Raw genomic sequence first — 19350 nt, 5'->3', positions numbered from 1 at the left:
TAGAAATCTTGGCACTGTGTCATGTCAAATGTAGGAAAAAAACCTGGCAGTTCATTTTGATGAGACTTAAGAAATTTCTTTTCCAGGGCATTTTGAGGTGTATCTAAACTTTGTAGATAATACAGGGAAGAATATTGTAATCTGCAAATAGATTATGTTCATTATTAGTTTGTAATCATTTCACAACTATCATATAATATTAAAGCATCATAAGAGACTGCCTATCATAATAGAAACTTTTATGACTCTAGCCATTAACTTGTATTTTTCTAGTTATTGTAGACCCATACTTTTAAGCTAGTGCTATTGGTAAAATATATGATTATTTAAGTCTGATTGCCTTACTAATTTTGACCAGTTTATTTTTCAGATATCCATTTTGGGGTTTACTCTTTCAATTAATTTTGGGTTCCATGGGCAATGAAATTGTTGTTGAGTATGTAAGATGTTGCAGTTTCTATGTAAGTTCACCTAAGTGCCTCTACCACTATTGATGGGCAAGGATATAAGTAATTTAGTACTTTTACTTGAAACTGTTATAGATCTACTGTACTGGATTTGTTTTCCTGACACAAAAGTGTATAAAACTAGGAAAACTAAACATTTTCAGGTATTAATTTCAGACATGACTGTAGGCCTGGTGCACAAAACACAATTAGGGAGATGAAGCTCAAGTAAGATGGAGGTCATACTGAGTTAAGGAGAAAATTATCAAAGTGCAAGATTATCATAGTGGTTGGAATTTTGTGGACAAGAATGTCTGAGCTATTTATGGTGGGTGCAATGTGATTGTGTGTGTGTGTTAGAGAGAGAATACTAAAAGCCTGGAGGAAATTCATTTTTCATATGAATGTACCAGATGAGACTCTTTAAGGCTTAGCAGAGTTTGACTGCTATAAAGGAGACTGAAGATGATGCTAAATGGCAATGTTGGAAGAAATTAGGTTTCCAGCAGAGTCAGGTTGCAGCAGCTTCACTAATATATCAGGTACTTAATTAAGAGTTCAGAAATAAGCCTTAGCAAAAAGAACCACACACAAAAGAGTAAAGGGAAAAAGGTAGACCTAAATTTGAAACCAAAATTGATTCATGCTGAAAATGTATGTGGCAGCCAGAAAGGAAAAAGAAAAAGAAAGGTGTGTGTGTGTGAAAGGAATCTGACGACAATCAAAGGGAGATCAGTAGAGGAAAGGGATCAGGGGAGAGAGGAAAGCAGGTAAAAGAGAAATACTCGAGAACGATATTGGCCAAGTTTTATCACTGTATTGTACATATGCATGCAAACATAACAACAAATCCCACCATTATGTACAAGTATAATGCACCATGAAATATGGAAATAAAGAAAAATACCAAACCTAGTGAGGCGCGGTGGAATATGCCTATAATCCCAGTGACTCAGGTGCATGAAGCAAGAGGATCACGAGCTCAAAGCCAGCCTTAGTAAATCGAGGTGCTAAAGCAGCTCAGCAAGACCCTGTCTCTCAATAAAATACAAAATAGGTCTGGGGATGTGGCTCAGTAATTGAGTACCCTGAGTTCAATCTCTGGAACCAAATAATAATAATAATAGTAATACCAAATCTAATATGATCAAAACAATTCACCAGTAATTAGCCTGCATGACAAATAAAACAGAATATCCTTTATAGGAAGACAACATAATCCAGACTTCCTATGATGTATCATCTATAAATGACCAGAATATAATTAAAAAAATTTTTTTTGGTACCAGGGATTGAACCCAGGGGTGCTTAACCATTGAGCCACAACCTCAGCACTTTTTTGCATTTTATTTAGATACAGGGTCTCACTGAGTTGCTAAGTGCATCCCTTAGTTGCAGAGGCTAGCTTTGATCCTCCCGCCTTAGCCTCCTGAGTCGCTGGGATTATAGGCATGTAGAATATCATTAAATTTTGCCAGAATGCAAAGAAGATAGAAAAATGAGAACCACAAGAGAAAATATCACATATAAAAAAAGTTCCATGAGCTGACCCAGATGTTAGGATTAGCCGAAAAAAAATTTAAATAGTTTTAATAACTAATTTCAAGGAGTTAAAGAAAAGCTTAATCATAATGAATAAGTAGATATGGGTGTCAACATATAAATGAAAAAATTCTTTTAAAAGAAATAAAAAGTATAGTATTTGAAATGAAAAATTCATGAAACAAATCTATCATCAGATTGTATAGTGCAAAAACAGCAAAAAGTTAACTTGGAGATAGACCAATAAAAATTATCTGTTCTAAAAATCAGAAAGAAAAAAATAGAGACTTGGTTACTATCAGTACAAAGTGACCTAACATACATATAATTAGATTTCTAGAAGAATAGACGCATAAATTGTACAGAAAAAAATATTTAAGACAACGATGGCTAAAATTATCCCAAATTAACAAAAAAGATGTTAACAGATTTAGGAAACTCAGTGAATACTAAGGTTAGTTACAAAGCAAATCACACCTAGATGCATCAGAGTCAACTGTAAATAATCAATTAGGAGGAAAAAGGTCTTGAAGGCAATTAGAAAAAAGTGGTGTGTTTTACATTGGTAAAAATGACTAAAATGATAGCTGACTTCTTATCAGAAATGAGAGGTTAAAGTTAATGGAAAGGTTTAAGGTGCTAGAAGACAAAAACTGCTAATCCAGGATAAATACTCTTCAAAACTGAAAGCAGAATAGACTTTTTCAAATAAATAAAAAGAAAATTCAATACCAATAGATCTCTACTATTAATGCTAAAAGAACCTCTTCAGGATAAAAGGAGATGATCCATCAGGTAGAAACAGATGCACTGTGTGCTTTAGTTCACTGTGTAATAAACTTAATGGTTTAATATAAAAATTCTTTGTTATTTCTCCTTATTCTATGATTTGGCTTTACATAACCTGATGGGTCCTTTGCTCTAGGTATTTATTACTGCTTACGTGGTTTCCTTTAGCAGGAATTGTTTAACCAAAGGTAGAACTGACAAAATAGCTTCGTTTACATGTCTGCTAGCTCAACTGGTTGGGTCAGGCTTATCTCTTCAAATGCTTTTAGTCATTCAGTCATTCTAAAATTTTTTATTTGTTGATTAGATTTCTAGAGGATAATAGTAGAATGTATACACCTTCCCAGGGTGTTATGTCTAGGATTGGCATGGAATCACTTTCACCAAAAATATATTTTGTTCATTAAAACAAGACAAAAGACCAGCCCAGACTCAGTGGGTGGGAAAATAGATATTACTTCATAATGAGAGAAGCAACATGATACAGGAATGTGGAGAATTTGGGGTAGATATTTTTAAAGACAATGCACCATAAACAGAAATGAAAAGTACTAGAAATAGTAAAATGTAGGTAAATATAAAAGGCAATATGTATACATATTTATTCTTTTAATTTCTTGGAAACATGACTAAGGTAAAAAACATAGGGTATACAGCTGTAATATGTATGACGACAAAGCACAAAAGACTTGGGGAAATGTGAGAAAGTATCACAATTTAAACTATGAAAACTGTGATAAATTAAAGAATGCATTTCATAATTCCTGGAAACATTGCTAAAACAATAATGTAAAGCAATACAGCTAAAAGCTAGTGGATAAATTAAATAAAATTTAATTTTTATTTAATGTAATTTTATTTAATTACATTAAATAAAAATACATCATTAATAGTAAGCCAAGAAGAATGCAGAGGCTATACTAACATCAGATGAATTTAAATTCAAGATAAAGAGTTTTATAAGAGATAAGAAAGACATTTCATAATACTATAATGTGTTTTTTAAGAACACAGAAACATGACACCATACAACCAAACATTTATATGCCCCAAATATATGAAAGCTGACAAAACTGAAGAGATAAATCCATACTTTGAATTTTTAACAGCCTTTTAACAACTGATAGTAACAGTATAAAAAATCACTAATGATACACAAGAGTCTGAACAAAACTATCAACCACCTTAACCTTATTGACATTGACTGACAATGCCCAACAACTCCAGAATATATATTCTTTTCTAGTCCTCATGAAAATTTGCAAGATAGGTTATATTCTTGGCAAACTAATCAGTTTCAAAAAATTTTAAATATTGAATATCAGTTTGTTTGCTGATCACAGTAGAAATAAATGGGGTATTCTTTAATAAAACTGGTCATTAAATAAAAGCCCTGCAAATCATCAATAAACAGTGTTTTAGTTATCTATTGCTATATTTTTTAAAATTCCAAAATTTAGTGGCTTTAAAAAATAACCATTTGCCAGGAGTGGTGGTGCACACCTGTAATTCCAGTGGCTCAGGAGGCTGAGGTAGGAGGATCGAGAGTTCAAAGCCAGCCTCAGTAATGGCGAGGCACTAAGCAACTCAGTGACACCCTGTCTCTAAATAAAACACAAAATAGGGCTCGGGATGTGGCTCAGTGGCCGAGAGCCTCTGAATTCAATCCCCACTACCAAACAAACAACCATTTTATTTCTCATAATTTTGTAAGTCAAGACTTTAACCAAGGTTCTGCTCCAGTGTCACCTAGGCTCACCCATACAGCAAACGCCTGATTTAGACTACAAGGTCTGAGATGGCTTTGTATGTCTGGAACTAAGGTGCTGACTGTTGGCTTTATGTAGTCTCCCTTTCCATGTGGTCTTTCAAATGTCAGGGGCTTTCTTCAAATGGACTCTCCCTCTAGCAAGATAGCCTGGGCTTCTTTACAGTGTGGCACAGGGTACCAAAGAGAAGAAAAAACGAGTTTGTGCCTTTAAAGGATACAGTCAGTCCTTCCTCAAGTCTCAATCTTGGGTAGGATCTTGGTCCATGCATTTTGAGGGAATTTATAGTTGGATGACATTTTAATCTACATTACTATGTGAAATGTCTTTGTTTTTATGATTTCATTTTTGCTACATTGTTTCTTTTCCATACAATTAACTACAATATAGGATAATCTATTAACGATAATGTCTCTTCAATTGGTTGTGTGAAGCTTGCTCTATAATAATTTATATAGAAAGGACTCATGGGAATAATATTCTCTAAATGACAATTTCCTGATTTAAAAACATATAATTTGTAGCCAGTACAATAGTGCATGCCTATAATCCTAGCTACTCAGGAGGTTGACAAGTAGGAGAATGGTAAGTTTCAGGAGAGCCTGGGCAACTTGGTGAGACTCTGTCTCAAGGAAAACAAAAACAAAACAAACATTAAATGACTGCAGATGTAGCTCAGTGGTAGAGCACTCCTCAGTTCAATCCTCAGTGCTGGGGGGGAAAAAGGTCATTCATCACCATACTAAGATACTCCTTAGAGAAAAGTAATTGCAAGAACATTGTTCTCCTCCCTTGGGATATGTTTGTTTTTTTTTCTAGATTGGAATCTAGAAAGCCTTTTGTGTGCTTTGTGCTCTCATTATGGTTATGTGGCTTTTTAAATCTTGTTCATGCCATTGGATATAATATCAGATTTTTTTTTCTGGTGGTGCTGGGGATTGAACCCAGAGCCTTGTGCGTGTGAGGCAAGTACTCTTCCAACTAAGCTATATCCCCAGCCCCAGTGGATTTGTTTTTTTGGAGGGGAATCTCTTCTCAACACATTTTGTGCCAGATTGTACTTGAGAAAGGGAAGTGATATGTACAGCATGGAACGATATTACTTTCTGATTTTCCCACTTTTTTTATCTTTTTAAAAAATTTATTTATTTTTAATCCTAACTTGTTATATATGACAGGATAATGCATTATAATTCATATTACACATATGGTACACAATTTTTCACATCTCTGGTTGTACACATAGTCACATCAGTTGTGTCTTTTTTTTAAGAGAGAGAGAGAGAGAGAGAGAGAGAGAGAGAGAGAGAGAGAGGGAGAGGAGAGGAGAGAGGAGAGAGATTTTTAAATATTTATTTTTTAGTACTGGGAATTGAACTCAGAGGCATGAACCACTGAGCCACCTCAGCCCTATTTTGTATTTAATAGAGACAGGTTCTCACTGAGTGCCTCGCTTTTGCTGAGGCTGGCTTTGAACTCATGATCCTCAGCTTCTGGAGTCACCAGGATTACAGGTGTGCACCACTGTGCCAGGCTAGAAAGAACTCTTGAATTAAGAAGCTCAGTAAGGGTGAAAGATCTATATAGTGAAAATTACAGAACCTTAAAGAAAGAAATCAAAAAAAGACCTTAGAAGATAGAAAGATTTACCTTGCTCTTGGATAGGCAGAATTAATATTATCAAAATGACCACACTTCTAAAAGCGCTATACAGATTTAATGCAATTCCAATCAAAATCCCAATGACATTCCTCATATAAATAGAAAAACAATCATGAAATTCATCTGGAAAAATAAGAGACCCAGAATAGCTAAAGCAATCCTTATCAGGAAGAGTGAAGCAGGTGGCATCACTATACCAGACCTTAAACTATACTACAGAGCAACAGTAACAAAAACAGCATGGTATTGGCACCAAAACAGACTGGTAGACCAATGGTACAGAACAGAGAGAGGATACAGAGACTAACCCACAAAACTACAATAATCTTATGTTAGACAAAGGTACCAAAAACATGCACTAGAGAAAAGATAGCATCTTCAACAAATGGTGCTGGGAGAACTGGAAATCCATATGCAACAAAATGAAATTAAATCCCTATCTCTCACCATGCACAAAACTCAACTCAAAATGGATCAAGGACCTGGGAATAAAACCAGAGACTCTGCGTTTAATAGAAGAAAAAGTAGACCCTAATCTCCATCATGTGGGATTAGGCTCCAACTTCCTTAATAAGACTCTTTTGGTGCCAGAATTAAAATCAAGAATCAATAAATGGGATGGACTCAAACTAAAAAGTTTCTTTCTTCTCTGCAAAAGAAGCAAATCTGTGAGGTGAATAGCAAGCCTACATCTTGGGAGCAAATCTTTACCCCTCACACATCAGATATAGCACTAATCTCTAGGTATATAAAGAACCTCAAAAGCTAAACACCAAAAAAAAAAAAAAAAACAAATAACCCAATCAATAAATAGGCCAAGGACCTGAACAGACACTTCTCAGAAAATAATATACAATCAGTCAACAAATACATGAAAAAATGTTCATCATTACTAGCAATTAGAGAAATGCAAATCAAAACCACTCTAAGATTTCATCTCACTCATCAGAATGGCAGCTATTATGGATACAAACCACAATAAGTGTTGGCGAGGATGTGGGAGAAAAAGGCACACTCATACACTGCTGATAGGACTGCAAATTGGTGCAGCCAATATGGAAAGCAGTATGGAGATTACTTGGAAAATTGGGAGTGGAACCACCATCTGACCCAGCTGTCCCTCTCCTCAATCTATACCCAAAGGACTTAAAAACAGCATACTACAGGACACAGCTGCATCAATGTTTACAGCAGCACAATTCACAATAGCTAAACTGTGGGACCAACCTAGATGCCCTTCAATAGATGAATGGATTAAAAACTGTGGTGTGTGTGTGTGTGTACACACACACATACAATGGAATATTATTCAGCAATAAAAGAAAATAAAATCATAGCATTTGTAGGTAAATGGATGGAATTAGAAAAGATAATGCTAAGTTAGCCAATCCCAAAAAACCAAATGCTGAATGTTTTCTTTGATATAAGGAGGCTGATTCATAGTGGGATAGAGAGTGGGAGATGGGAGGAACAACAAGCTCTAGATAGGGCAGAGGGGTTGGAGGGGAAGGGAGGAGGCATGAGGTTATTAAAGATGGTGGAATGTGATAATTATTATCCAAAGTACAGGTATGAATACAGGAACTGGGTGTGAATATACTGTGTATACAATCAGAGATATGAAAAATTGTGCTCTATATGTATAATAAGAATTACAATGCATTCTGCTGTCATATATGAATAAAAAATTCTAAAAAAGGTCAGTAAAACCCTCTCACACCAGCCCAGATTGACTCCCTATTGCTGATACAGGAAAACAGTCATTTTAAAAATAATCATGAGGAAAAAAACAAAACAAAACAAAACTCCTTTCAAGTCTGAAATTCAAATATTTCAGAACAGAAAACGGACAAAAAGATAAATAGTGGGGCTAGGGCTGTAGTTCAGTGGCAGAGTGCTTGCTCAGCATGTGTGAGGCACTGGGCTCGATCCTTAGCCACCACATTAAAAAAATAAAATAAGGGCATGCTGTCTATCTACAACTAAAAAAAAAAATATATATATATAAATATATATATATATATATATATATATAAAGAGAGAGAGAGAGAGAGAGAGAGAGAGAGAGAGAGAGAGAGAGACAGACAGACACCAAATCTGGGAAAAAAGAAAAAGGAAGACAAAATGATCTCCTACACCTCATGGGTCTTTTTTTTTAATATGTATTTTTTTAGTTGAAGTTGGACACAATGCCTTCATTTTTACTTCTGTTTTTATGTGGTGCTGAGGATTGAACCCAGGCCCTTGCACGTGTGAGGTGAGTGCTCTACCGCTGACCCACCACCCCAGCCCCCCACCTCATGGGTCTTAAAAGACCTAAAGCACATGACATAGTCAGCACTGTTGATGAACACAATAAATGTCCATAAATATCATTTGCAATTTAAAAAACATTCTACTATTGAGAAGAGGTATCACTGTGCAAAGCACCATCATAAAGATAGCAGGTTTACCAAATAAACTCCAGAGAAGAAGTCTGTGTCAAGAGAGAAAAGGTTCAAATTTAATCCTTGAGACTGACAGGACCATAAACATTAATATCATCACTTGGATTCAAAGTCCAGCTTCAAGGGAACAAGGATTACTCTGGCAGTTCTTGGACCAGGAAGCCTTAAGAATGTCAACAGATGACTATAGGGCTGGGTAGGAAAGAGAGGTGCCAGAGCAGGACACAGGACTACCCGTGGGGACGCATCTCACTCACACCCTAGCTTGAGGTGATGGAGTCACTGGCTCACCTAACCCCAACTCACTTCCTTCCTCCCGCTCTCTGATCCCTCCTCCAGCTGCAGGCAGGGCATCAGAGGCCCACTGGCTGTTCTCTGTCTCTCCCAGGATGGACTCCAGGTCTACGTCCTCCAGGATGCTCCCCTCAGAAGACAGCAGTTTATCCAAGCCAAATTTCAGTATGTCACTCAACTTGAATGAAGAAAATGAGAGATCCAGTTAGTTCTCATGAAAACACAGATGAGGATGTGTGACTTGCTAAGTGTCTAAATGACACCAGGTAATTCTTTCCCTGATGGACTTTCTTCTCTTCCATCACAAATGACACCTGCCAGGCTGTTTTGGAGTTGGATGAGGAATAAGCAGAGAGGTGATAAATGATGATCAGAGATGTTGACTTTGACAATTATTTACAATACCAAAAAAATTTTTTGGCCTCCAATTTTTTTGAGGAGTGGGGGCAGATAAAATGATTCCCAGCATCTTCTATAGCACTTCTCACCAGCAATTTTTACAGGCACTTCCAGCAGTCCCCAGAGAAGTCAGAGACCCTGTTGGCTACCTTCTTACCTCTCCCACTGCCAAACTCTTATAAAGAAAAGGTGCCACTGAATACCTCATCTCACCATGAGCTGCCACCTGTCCTTGCCAAGCCGCTTTGCTACTACAGTGCTTTATGGGACCCACTTTGGCAAAACCATAACCACCCTGATCACCAGACCCAAAAGCCCTTTCTCAATTTCAATCTCCCTGGATAGTCCTGTGGCACTCCCCATCCTGCCCTCTTGCTCCACCTAGGGGATATACTCAGCCTATTTCCTACGGCTATTGGAACCAGAATCTTAGATAGTGTTACCTGGCTTTCATTTGCTACTTGCAACTCTCCACCTCCCTAAGTACTATCTCTTAGGAATTCTGAACCAATTGGGATCCACATCATGGGACTTCATTTTCATTTTGCCCTTTTAGATTTGGTTAGTTATCTCTATATTGCCTATTCTGTAACTTGGAAACTTTAGCTTGAAAATATCCAAGATAAAAACTATGACAAAAACTAAACAAAACCATAACTGTTATATTTATATTTAACCTTGGTGTACATATATATATATGTATGTGTATATATATATAAAACCAAGCCAAATGGCTTTGGCATTTAGTACCCAAAACAGAAGAAAGCCAAGTATTTATGATGAGGCTCAGTCCATACTGGGACCCTTCACTCGTCCACTCCTTGGACTATGTCTCCTGGCTTCCCTCGCTACTGCTCACTCACAACGTCTTTAAGGAACTACCCATTTTTTAAATGAAAACCACTTTATTATAGTAACTAAGAGCATGTAGTTGGAAGTTAAAGAGTGCTCGGATTACAGTCATGAATCTGATGTTTGGAAAATTTCTTAAGATGGAGGTAAAGACAACGTCTATCTCATTTTTTTGTTATTCTTCTTCTGAAACAACTGGAAAAAGTGCACGTCACACAATGCTTAGCACACAGTAAGCATTCAATAAGTGTTCACCGCATCTTTATCTGTTCTCTGTTTCTGTTGTGTTCTCCTTCTAAGACAAGGAACCTGCTCTCCTTTTTCAGGACTTCACTGCTCTATACTGCTTAGATTTATCAAACCAGAACCACGTCTTTTACTATTAGATTCTTTTAATAACTTAAAAAAAATGTCCTGCTGTATTTTGAGACCAGGCAGTGAGTTATCACCCTTGTTCCTGGCAACGATAAATAACTCACAGTCTGGTGGGGAGGAAAGAATCAAGACAGAACCAGAGTGTGATTTCTTGCCATGGCTTGTGCAGGAAGTCCCACCGAGGTCCTCTCCACCAGCCCATAGTTTGTACTGGCCCCAAGATCTGGTCCCATGGCAGAGTTTGTGCCTGTGCATTTCACAATGATGTGCTAGCAGCCAATGTCATAGAGAAACCCCTGACTGAATGCCTGGAGCTCCCTCCACTGGGGAAGCATCGAGCATCTGAGAATTTGTCTCCTCTAACTCCTGACACCTGTGCCTTCACAACAGCCCATGATGAGCTCCTCTCCCAAGATCCTGTGAAGAAGTGTATTTAGACACCTACAGTGTACATGCACCTCTCTCTCAAGCTTTCACCTTCCATTTGAAATTGCCTCTTCAATAGTGTGAAAATAAAATGCACAGCCTGCCCAGCCACCATGACAGATGAGCATGCAGAAGACTCAAAACACAAAAGGCCAAAGACTCCAGTTACTCTCTAAGATATACAAACGTCAAGCAAACAAACAAAACCTAGAGTTCTTCTTTCAGGTTCTAGTACCCCCAAATCTGTGAACCTTTCCTGCAGGTCAGTGACTCCCTAACAAAAACAGCACCTTCCCTGTCTGCAATGCTGATGTGTAAAGATACAGATGTGAGAAAACTGCCATTTTTAAACTCATGCTTGGGCTAGTTGTAAATTTGATGATTCTGCTTGTAATACTGTGTAATTTTTTCCCTTTCACATACCTCTTGAATTTTTTGTTTGATAAGCTGATCCTTTTAAAGCCTGGTTTTTCTTGCAAACTTTTCTAATTCCTTTCTTTTCTGAGTCTCCTTCTAACAATAATGTATATTGATTTTTACTACAAACTCTGTTGACTAAAGCCTACATTATCTTCATCCTTCTAATTTCTATCCCTATCTCCTACTTTCTACTCTCATCTTTCAGGCTTAAAGCCATCTTTGAACTTGCTCTCTCTCACTGCCTGCCTCAAAACAAGAGCCAACTCCTGTCATTTCTCTGCAGTTTCCTACAGCAGATCTTCCCACAGCTACTACCTTTTCTCAGACATTTATTACTCTCTTCATGCCTGAATCATACTAGATACTAGGGGTTGATCTCTCTGCATCTAATCCCTCAAAACGACCTGGGGTATATTATAATATAGGTTCAATTTTATCTCAAAGGCTGCTGCTAAGGAATAACTCCAAACCTCTTACCAAAAGAGAGCTCTCTAGGATATTCTAAGACAGCATTTGACTCCCATCTAATTTTTCCTTCTTCAACAAATTAACTCTAGTGCTTTCATCCCTATATCCTATGGCATAATTTTGAATTCCTAATCTTGTTCACTCATCTCTGAGTATGGAATGAGTACTGTGAGTCACTACTCAAAGGGTCTGGGATTAAGGAGGAGGTATGAAACTAATCATCACTGATTTAAAGAAAAAAAAAGAACTTAAACAAATTCTGAGGTAACTTGTGGCACACTCATCTTTAGAAGCCATGAAGAGATTAGATCCATGATGTTCAGTTACATGCTCAAAGTCATCCATCCAATAAGGGATAAGATGTGAATTTCAATCCAAGTTAGATGGTTCAAAGCTCATTTTCTTTATTCTATTTTCTCTGCCTTTAAATGCCACCCTCATTTTTAGCTTGTATGGCACCTTGCATGTAGTTAGGTACTGAGAGGGTAAGAATTAGGCCAATGAAAAAATGGGTAATTTGCAACAATGGGTGGTTAATGCTGGTCCTTTTTATTTGCATTCTCATCCACAGAGAGTACTAGTTATAAATCATGAGACTCTAAAAAGAATACATTTTACCTGGAGGTCAGGATCAGCCAAAGGTTTCTGGGCTCCCAGAGTAAAATGGTCTCTTTCTATGATTGTGTTGGTGAGCTGCAGTTTGGAGGCTGCTTTCCTATAAACTATTTCTTCCACAGTGTCTCGGCCAATCAGCCGGATCACTTTCCCAGCCCTGTACTGGAGTCAAATGAGAGCAGTGTTAGGAGTCTGCAAAGCTGGGGAAAAAAGCATGCCAGGAAAATACACCCAAAAGGAAGCAGAACCAAATGCCACATTGAGGGAAAAAGGAAAAAGACACTGCTCATTGGGACCTGAGCATTTGTTAGAGAAATCTGGCCTCAACTTCTTCCTGAACTTTTCCCCAAAAGAGGAAGAGGAAGGAAGACGAAGTGACCACTATTGGGCCTTCATCTGTAGCCAGGATAACCCCTGGCAGGCATGTTACCTCAAGTCAAAGGGTAGCTGAACACAACTTTGTTTCCTCTTTGTGGTACTGGGAACCCAACCCAGGGGAGCTTTACCATGAAGTTATAATCCTAGCCTTAAAAAAAAAAAAAGTTTTGAGACAGGGTTTAGGTAAGTTGCAAGGTTGGCTTTAAACTTGATCTTCCTGCTTGTCTCCCATGCTGATAATGATTACAGGCATGTGCACCCACTGGCTTTAACTTCATTTTTAAACTGAATTAGGATCTAATGTGAGAAACATGAACTAAATAAATTCTAAGTTTCTTCTAATCATTTTGGAATTTAACTGTTCTTTTCAACAAAGTGAGTCTGAACTGATCATGTGACCACTGATCCCCCAACATGACTCTACAAGCCAGTAGCACAACGGGGTTCAAACCCAGTGGTCTCTAACTCCAACGTGGCACTGTTGTCAGGACTACACGGTCCACCTTCCTCCCCAATCCACAGCTGCAAGCCAACAGAGCAGAAAGGTGCCAATGTCTAACTCACTCACTTGTTCTGGCCAATTTGGTGAGCTCTGGCAGCTGCCCGCAAGTCATTTTGAGGATTAAAATCACTGTCAAAAAAAATAACAGTATCTGCTGCTTTTAAGTTCATGCCAACTCCACCTGAAAACCATAAAAAAAAGGAACATGATGAGCAACACACAAATAGGGAACTAGAAAATACACAAGGCAGGACTAGGTCCTAGTGAAAATTAGAAATCAGTCCAACTGACTGGTTTCATCCTTCAAACTGACATTTCTGCCCCAGACTTCAGGTTTGACCACCCTACAGTGGTCAAAAGTGCTACCTCACCTTCCATTGCATGAACTGGGAAAATTTAATTATCAAATATAACAGAATGAGAGGTAAGCAGAAGAAAAGGATGCTTAAGTTAATTGCGTGAAGACATTTAATATTTGTTTGAAAACCTTGATTGGATTTTGCTTCAAACAGTCTGTGAATAAGGACACAAGTTCTTTCAGAAAACAGCTCCAAAAATAAGAGGTCTGGGGGCTGCAGTTGTAGCTCAGTGATAGAACACAAGTGATAGAACACGTGAGGCACTGGGTTCCTTCCTCATCACCACATAAAAATAAATAAAATAAAGGTATCATCTGTTGTGGTTTAGATGTGGTGTCCTCCAAAAGCTCACATGTGAGACAATGCAAGAAGGTTTGGAGGAGAAATGACTGGGATATGGCTTTAACCTAATCAGTGAATGAATCCCTAATGGGATTAACTGAGTGGTAACTGGGGCAGGTGGGTGTGGCTGGAGGAACGGGTTCATCAGGCACATGGCTAAGGGGTATATATTTTGTATCTGGACAGTGGAGTCTCTCTCTCTCTGCTTTCTGATCATGATGTGAGCTGCTACCCTCAGTCACACACTCCTGCCATGATGCTGCCTCCCCTGGAGCTCCAAGGAATGGAGTCGGCCTTCTATGGACTAAGACCTCTGAAACCATGAGCCCTCCAATAAACATTCCTCCTCCACAGTTGGTTCTGGTCACAGAGGTGAAAAAGCTGACTAAAACAGTGCCCATCTACAACTAAAAATGTATCTTAAAACAATGAGAGGTCTGCAGTGGGCAGTAAGAAACACACATGACCACACTTGCAGCTTCAACAAGGTAGGAAGACCTGACGCTAGCTATGATTAGAGCAGATGATACCTGCCTCTGAGTGGAGAAAACCTGAGAGTGTCTTCCTGTACTGGTTTCCACACTGATCAAAGAAGATGTCATAAAATCAGTTCAAGACAAGAACACTCAATGCAACAACTCTCTGCTCTTTCTCCAATGGTGCAGGAAAAGGCCAAAAGAGCACTTTGGGTTCAGGAATTTAGAGTACTAAGAAGCAAACTACAGGCTTCTCTTTGATAAATGTGGAAACTGTACAGAACACACTCTAGCCACGGTCGTTGGAGCTCATTGCTAAAACAGGCCTAAAAGGGCTTGTTCCAAGAACTGAATGAAGGGTTCCTTTCCACAAGGACTACTAACTCCCGGCTGGATGTAAGACAAGCCAGGCAGGAACATTCTCATTGAAGTCTTCCTATAAAATCAAAGTTGGAATAAAGAAATACTAATGACTGAATACGGAGAAAGGCTAAGTTATACCCAATAATAAGAGCTACACTTCTACTTTACTACTGCCAAGCACTGCTCATGGCACTTTACATGCATTGACTCTTTTAACTATCACAACAACCCTATGTCCTTGCTAGCACTATTCTCATTTTGCAGATGCTGAAATGGAAACAGCTAGATTAAGGGATTTATTTGAAGTTGCACCACTAGAAGATAAAACAGTCAGGATTCCATCCCATATTCCAGAATCTGAGGTCATTACTCCTGGGACAGAGACAGGGTCTCACAGTGTTGCCCAGGCCGGCCTTGAACTCCTGGGCTCAAGCCATCCTCCTGCTTCAGCCTCCTGAGTAGCTGGGACTGTAGGCATGCACTACTGTGCCAGGCTCCACAACCTTTTTATCCACTGTGTGCTAACTATCGAGGCAGTCATCTCATTTGAAAATGTGTTTGTGTTCCATAAGAATTATCTTTCTTGGGCTGGGGATGTGGCTCAAGCACAATTCACAATAACTGAACTATGAAGCCAATCTAGATGCTCTTCAGTGGATGAATGGGTAAAAGAAATGTGTCACGTATACACAATGGAATTTTACTCATCAATAAAAGAGAATAAAATCATGGCATTTGCAGGTAAATGTATGGCGTTGGAGAACATAATGCTAAGTGAAGTTAGCAAATCCCAAAACAACAAATGCTGAATATTCTCTCTGATATAAGGAGGCTAACTGATAGAGGGGTAGGGATGGGAAACATGGGAGGAATAGATGAAATCTAGATAGGGCAGAGGGGTGGGAGGAAAAAGAAGGGTAAGGGGACTAGCAAGGATGTTGGAATGTGATAGACATTATCCAAAGTAAATATATGAAGACACGAACTGGTGTCAACATAATTTATATACAACCAGAGATATGAAAATATGTGCTGTATATGTGTCATAAAAATTGTAATGCATTCTGCTGTCATTAATTTTTTTAAAAATCAATTTAAAAAACACTGGCAAAAAAGAAACAGAAAATGCAAAAAATAAAAATGAAAGAAAGAAAAAAAGAAATGAGAGAGTATATGCTAAAAACCAAAACCAAAACTAACAATAAAACCCCAGAATGCTTCCAGTAATCATACTGTAGAAGTATTGCAATTTTATTCTTTGACTGATATGTATTATGGGACAAAAGAAATGAGCATTTATGAGACATGAAAATTAAATTATTCCCTCTATGCTTCCAAACCAGAGTTATCAATATGGAAGAAACAGTATGCAAAAAAATAAAGATGATAAATAGAAGCTCTACTCTCAATTAAGTATCAATATACACATGGAAGTATAAAGTTCATAAGCATGTATGTATATACACACATAAAATATATACACACATATAAAGACACGATAAATATGTAAAATATATACATATATACATATAAAGATATAATAAGTAAATACTTATATATACACATATTAAAGTATATCCTCAAATCCTCCCATCCCCCTCCAGTCTCTCCCAGGTCCAGTGGAACTGAGGGGTCCCTGAGTGCTGAAAGAAGGATGTAGTAATCACTGTGACCCAGCATGCCTGGTGCAGTCAGCCAATGACAGCACCTCCTAGCACCCTGGTGAGTGGTGCTGGTAGGTGGGTGAGAGGCCATAGGTCAGAATGGCCACTCCCCCCTGTAGACCTATGCTCCACTTCCAGTGGCTGAGAAAGTGAGTGTTGCATTTGTTAAAAATAATGTGTCTCTGGGCATTGGTCCCTAGATCCTCCCTCATACCATGGCAGGTGAACTGGTGCTTGTCTTGTATCTTCCTCTGATGTGGCTGGGACAGGAAGCTCCTTGCTTGCCTGCACAGGGTGAGTCAGAGTGCTGTCCGTCCACCCGTCTGTGACATGGGCAGATTACTGGAGAGTGACCAGGATGCAATATTTCTCTTTGTGTATTTATATAATCTAATATAGAAGAGTATTTTAAAGCCACAATTAAATATCAAACTTTTTTCACTAAAATATATTTCTTCTTATACACATCAAATTTTGTCTCTTGTTATTATTATCCCATAGATTTCTTGTGTGCTATATAAGCATTATGAACCTTCGTAGATTATTTTCACTTATATATCTTTTGCTAGTATATGCAAACAATTCATGCTAAGGTTTTATTAACATTGAAGTGAATTATATCTGATCAATATATTAGTTTTCTTTGGGGATGCACTTAAGTAATTTTAAATGATACAGAAAATTAAACTCACACTGCCCTTAACATAACACTTTCTCTTCTGTTATTTAGTAAAAATGGATCACAAAACTGTTAAATTTGTGCTGTTCTGCTGACAGTAAAACTTAATGAATGCCTGTATGCTATCAAGTGCAAGTTAAAAGAGTAGAGCTAAAGAAATTTTTTTTATTGTATGTGAAATGTGAGTATTTTAGAAAGCGAATTGGCTAAAAGCAATTTAATGAGGTACCTTCTAAATTGAGGTGATAAGAAGGCTTTGTAGTGCTGCAGTCCGGCTGGGTAAAATAACCGGGAGGTGATAAACAACTTGAAGGTTGAAGCAGGAACTGCTTTATTGAGGAGAAACTCAGAGGGAACTGAGCACGAACTCAAGGTAGTGGGTACCCAAGGTAGCAGGCACCACTTTATTGCGGAACAGCAGAGGAATATATACCTAACTGATTACACACAGCTTGACTCAATTAGCATTATCTAGATACAGCAGTCAGCCAATAAGGAATCCTTATCATCTTAATGGCTCAGTGGCCTTGCCTCACAAACCACTCCTCCTGGCAAACTGCCAGATGCCATCTTGACTTGATTTGTGGTCCCCAACATTGTAGAAGTTGTGAGAAAGCAATTTAGATGTTCCTGATGATGTCTAAGAGGCCTGGGTGCCTAGAATCAATCTAAATCTGAAACTACTTCAAGGATATTGAATAGGAACACTGTGTCCTGTAACATTTTTGTATTTATCTTTGCTTGTTGATCTGCAATCACTCTTAAGACATTAACTATTTATTGTACTGTTCCATTTAAAGAGTCAGAGAATGAAGACATAAATCTCCAAAGACCAAAGTGATGTTCCTGAACAGGAAGTTTCTCTATGTGTCCTATATCCATGACTACTTTTTAATTTTTCATTATATTTCAACTATAATTGGAAAAACTCTCATATTACTTTCAGGTCTATATTCATTAAGTTTTGACTTATCTTTTGAATGTCCCAACTTCAAGAGATAAGTCAAAACTAATAAAAATAATTTATTATTTACCAAAGACATATTTAGCCTAAACTTCTACGATAAATATGTATTTGGTAAATAATAAATTAAAACACCTCATTATGTATAAAGCCATAAATAACTTTCTGCATCATTTATTATTTACTACCAGCAAGACATCTGTTAAGAGTTTACACACATTATCTAATTTAACCCCTATGGTTCCTAATAGGCTCCATTTAAAGATGCTCAAAGATCCCTGACTTTTCCAAGTTTTGAAATATTAATGGAGAAAATGGGCATTTTAACCCAGTTCTTCTCAGGCTGAAAACCAAATATATTATTGTTTAAAATATTAAATACAAAATCATAACTGTGTGAAAAATTTAATGAGACAATTTTTAATTTTACATTGAATTGGCTTTATGTAGAAAAGGCTAACGTAAGAAAAGGTAATGAGAGATTTGACTGCAAAATTATTTTAAATGACTTCACAAAAAAAGAATCCATAAATTGCAGATAAAATTAGTATTATATCTATCAAATAGTAAAAATTTACATGAAAAAGTGATATTATCAATTGAAAAAAAAATAATGCTTCTACAATTAGGAAGAGACAGGGCACATACCTTACTAAATAAGAAATACAGAGGCAGCATTAACATATAAGAAATGCTGAAATACATACTAAATAATATGTAAAATTTTTAAGGTGAAAAATCATTTTAGAATTTGGAGATGGGCAAGATTTTTCTAAAAAATCTAAAAATATTTGTAAAAGAAAAAAATTGCTTTGAAAGAAAGAAAAGGGAATTCCAGGTTTTAAATATGTTGAAAGGAAGAGAGAAAAAAAGGAAAAGGAAGAGTAATCAATATGAAAATCACTCAAATCAGTCAATGCAATGAAAAACCAAAAAAAAAAACCAAAAAAAAAAAAAAACCCAAATAAAAAACACCAATGTGCAACAGAATGATCAAATTTACTGGATTTAAAGTCCACTACTTATGGTGAAAAAAGATAAATTTATTACCACCATATATTACAAAGGTAATATATTACCTTAGATTAGAAAAATGAAGAACAGTGTTACTTTATTAGA

The 19350-nt window shown here is 37.2% G+C and overlaps 2 pseudogenes; both read right to left on the bottom strand.

Moving 5' to 3' along the window:
- The window catches only part of LOC144252964 (transport and Golgi organization protein 1 homolog), an 89599-nt pseudogene that overhangs the window by 46893 nt on the left and 23356 nt on the right, over positions 1–19350 (bottom strand).
- The window catches only part of LOC144252960 (transport and Golgi organization protein 1 homolog), a 50197-nt pseudogene that overhangs the window by 16650 nt on the left and 14197 nt on the right, over positions 1–19350 (bottom strand).

The sequence above is a fragment of the Urocitellus parryii genome, unplaced genomic scaffold (assembly GCF_045843805.1).
Source record: "Urocitellus parryii isolate mUroPar1 unplaced genomic scaffold, mUroPar1.hap1 Scaffold_71, whole genome shotgun sequence".
Lineage (NCBI taxonomy): Eukaryota > Metazoa > Chordata > Mammalia > Rodentia > Sciuridae > Urocitellus > Urocitellus parryii.
This window is presented reverse-complemented; position numbering and strand designations above follow the sequence as displayed.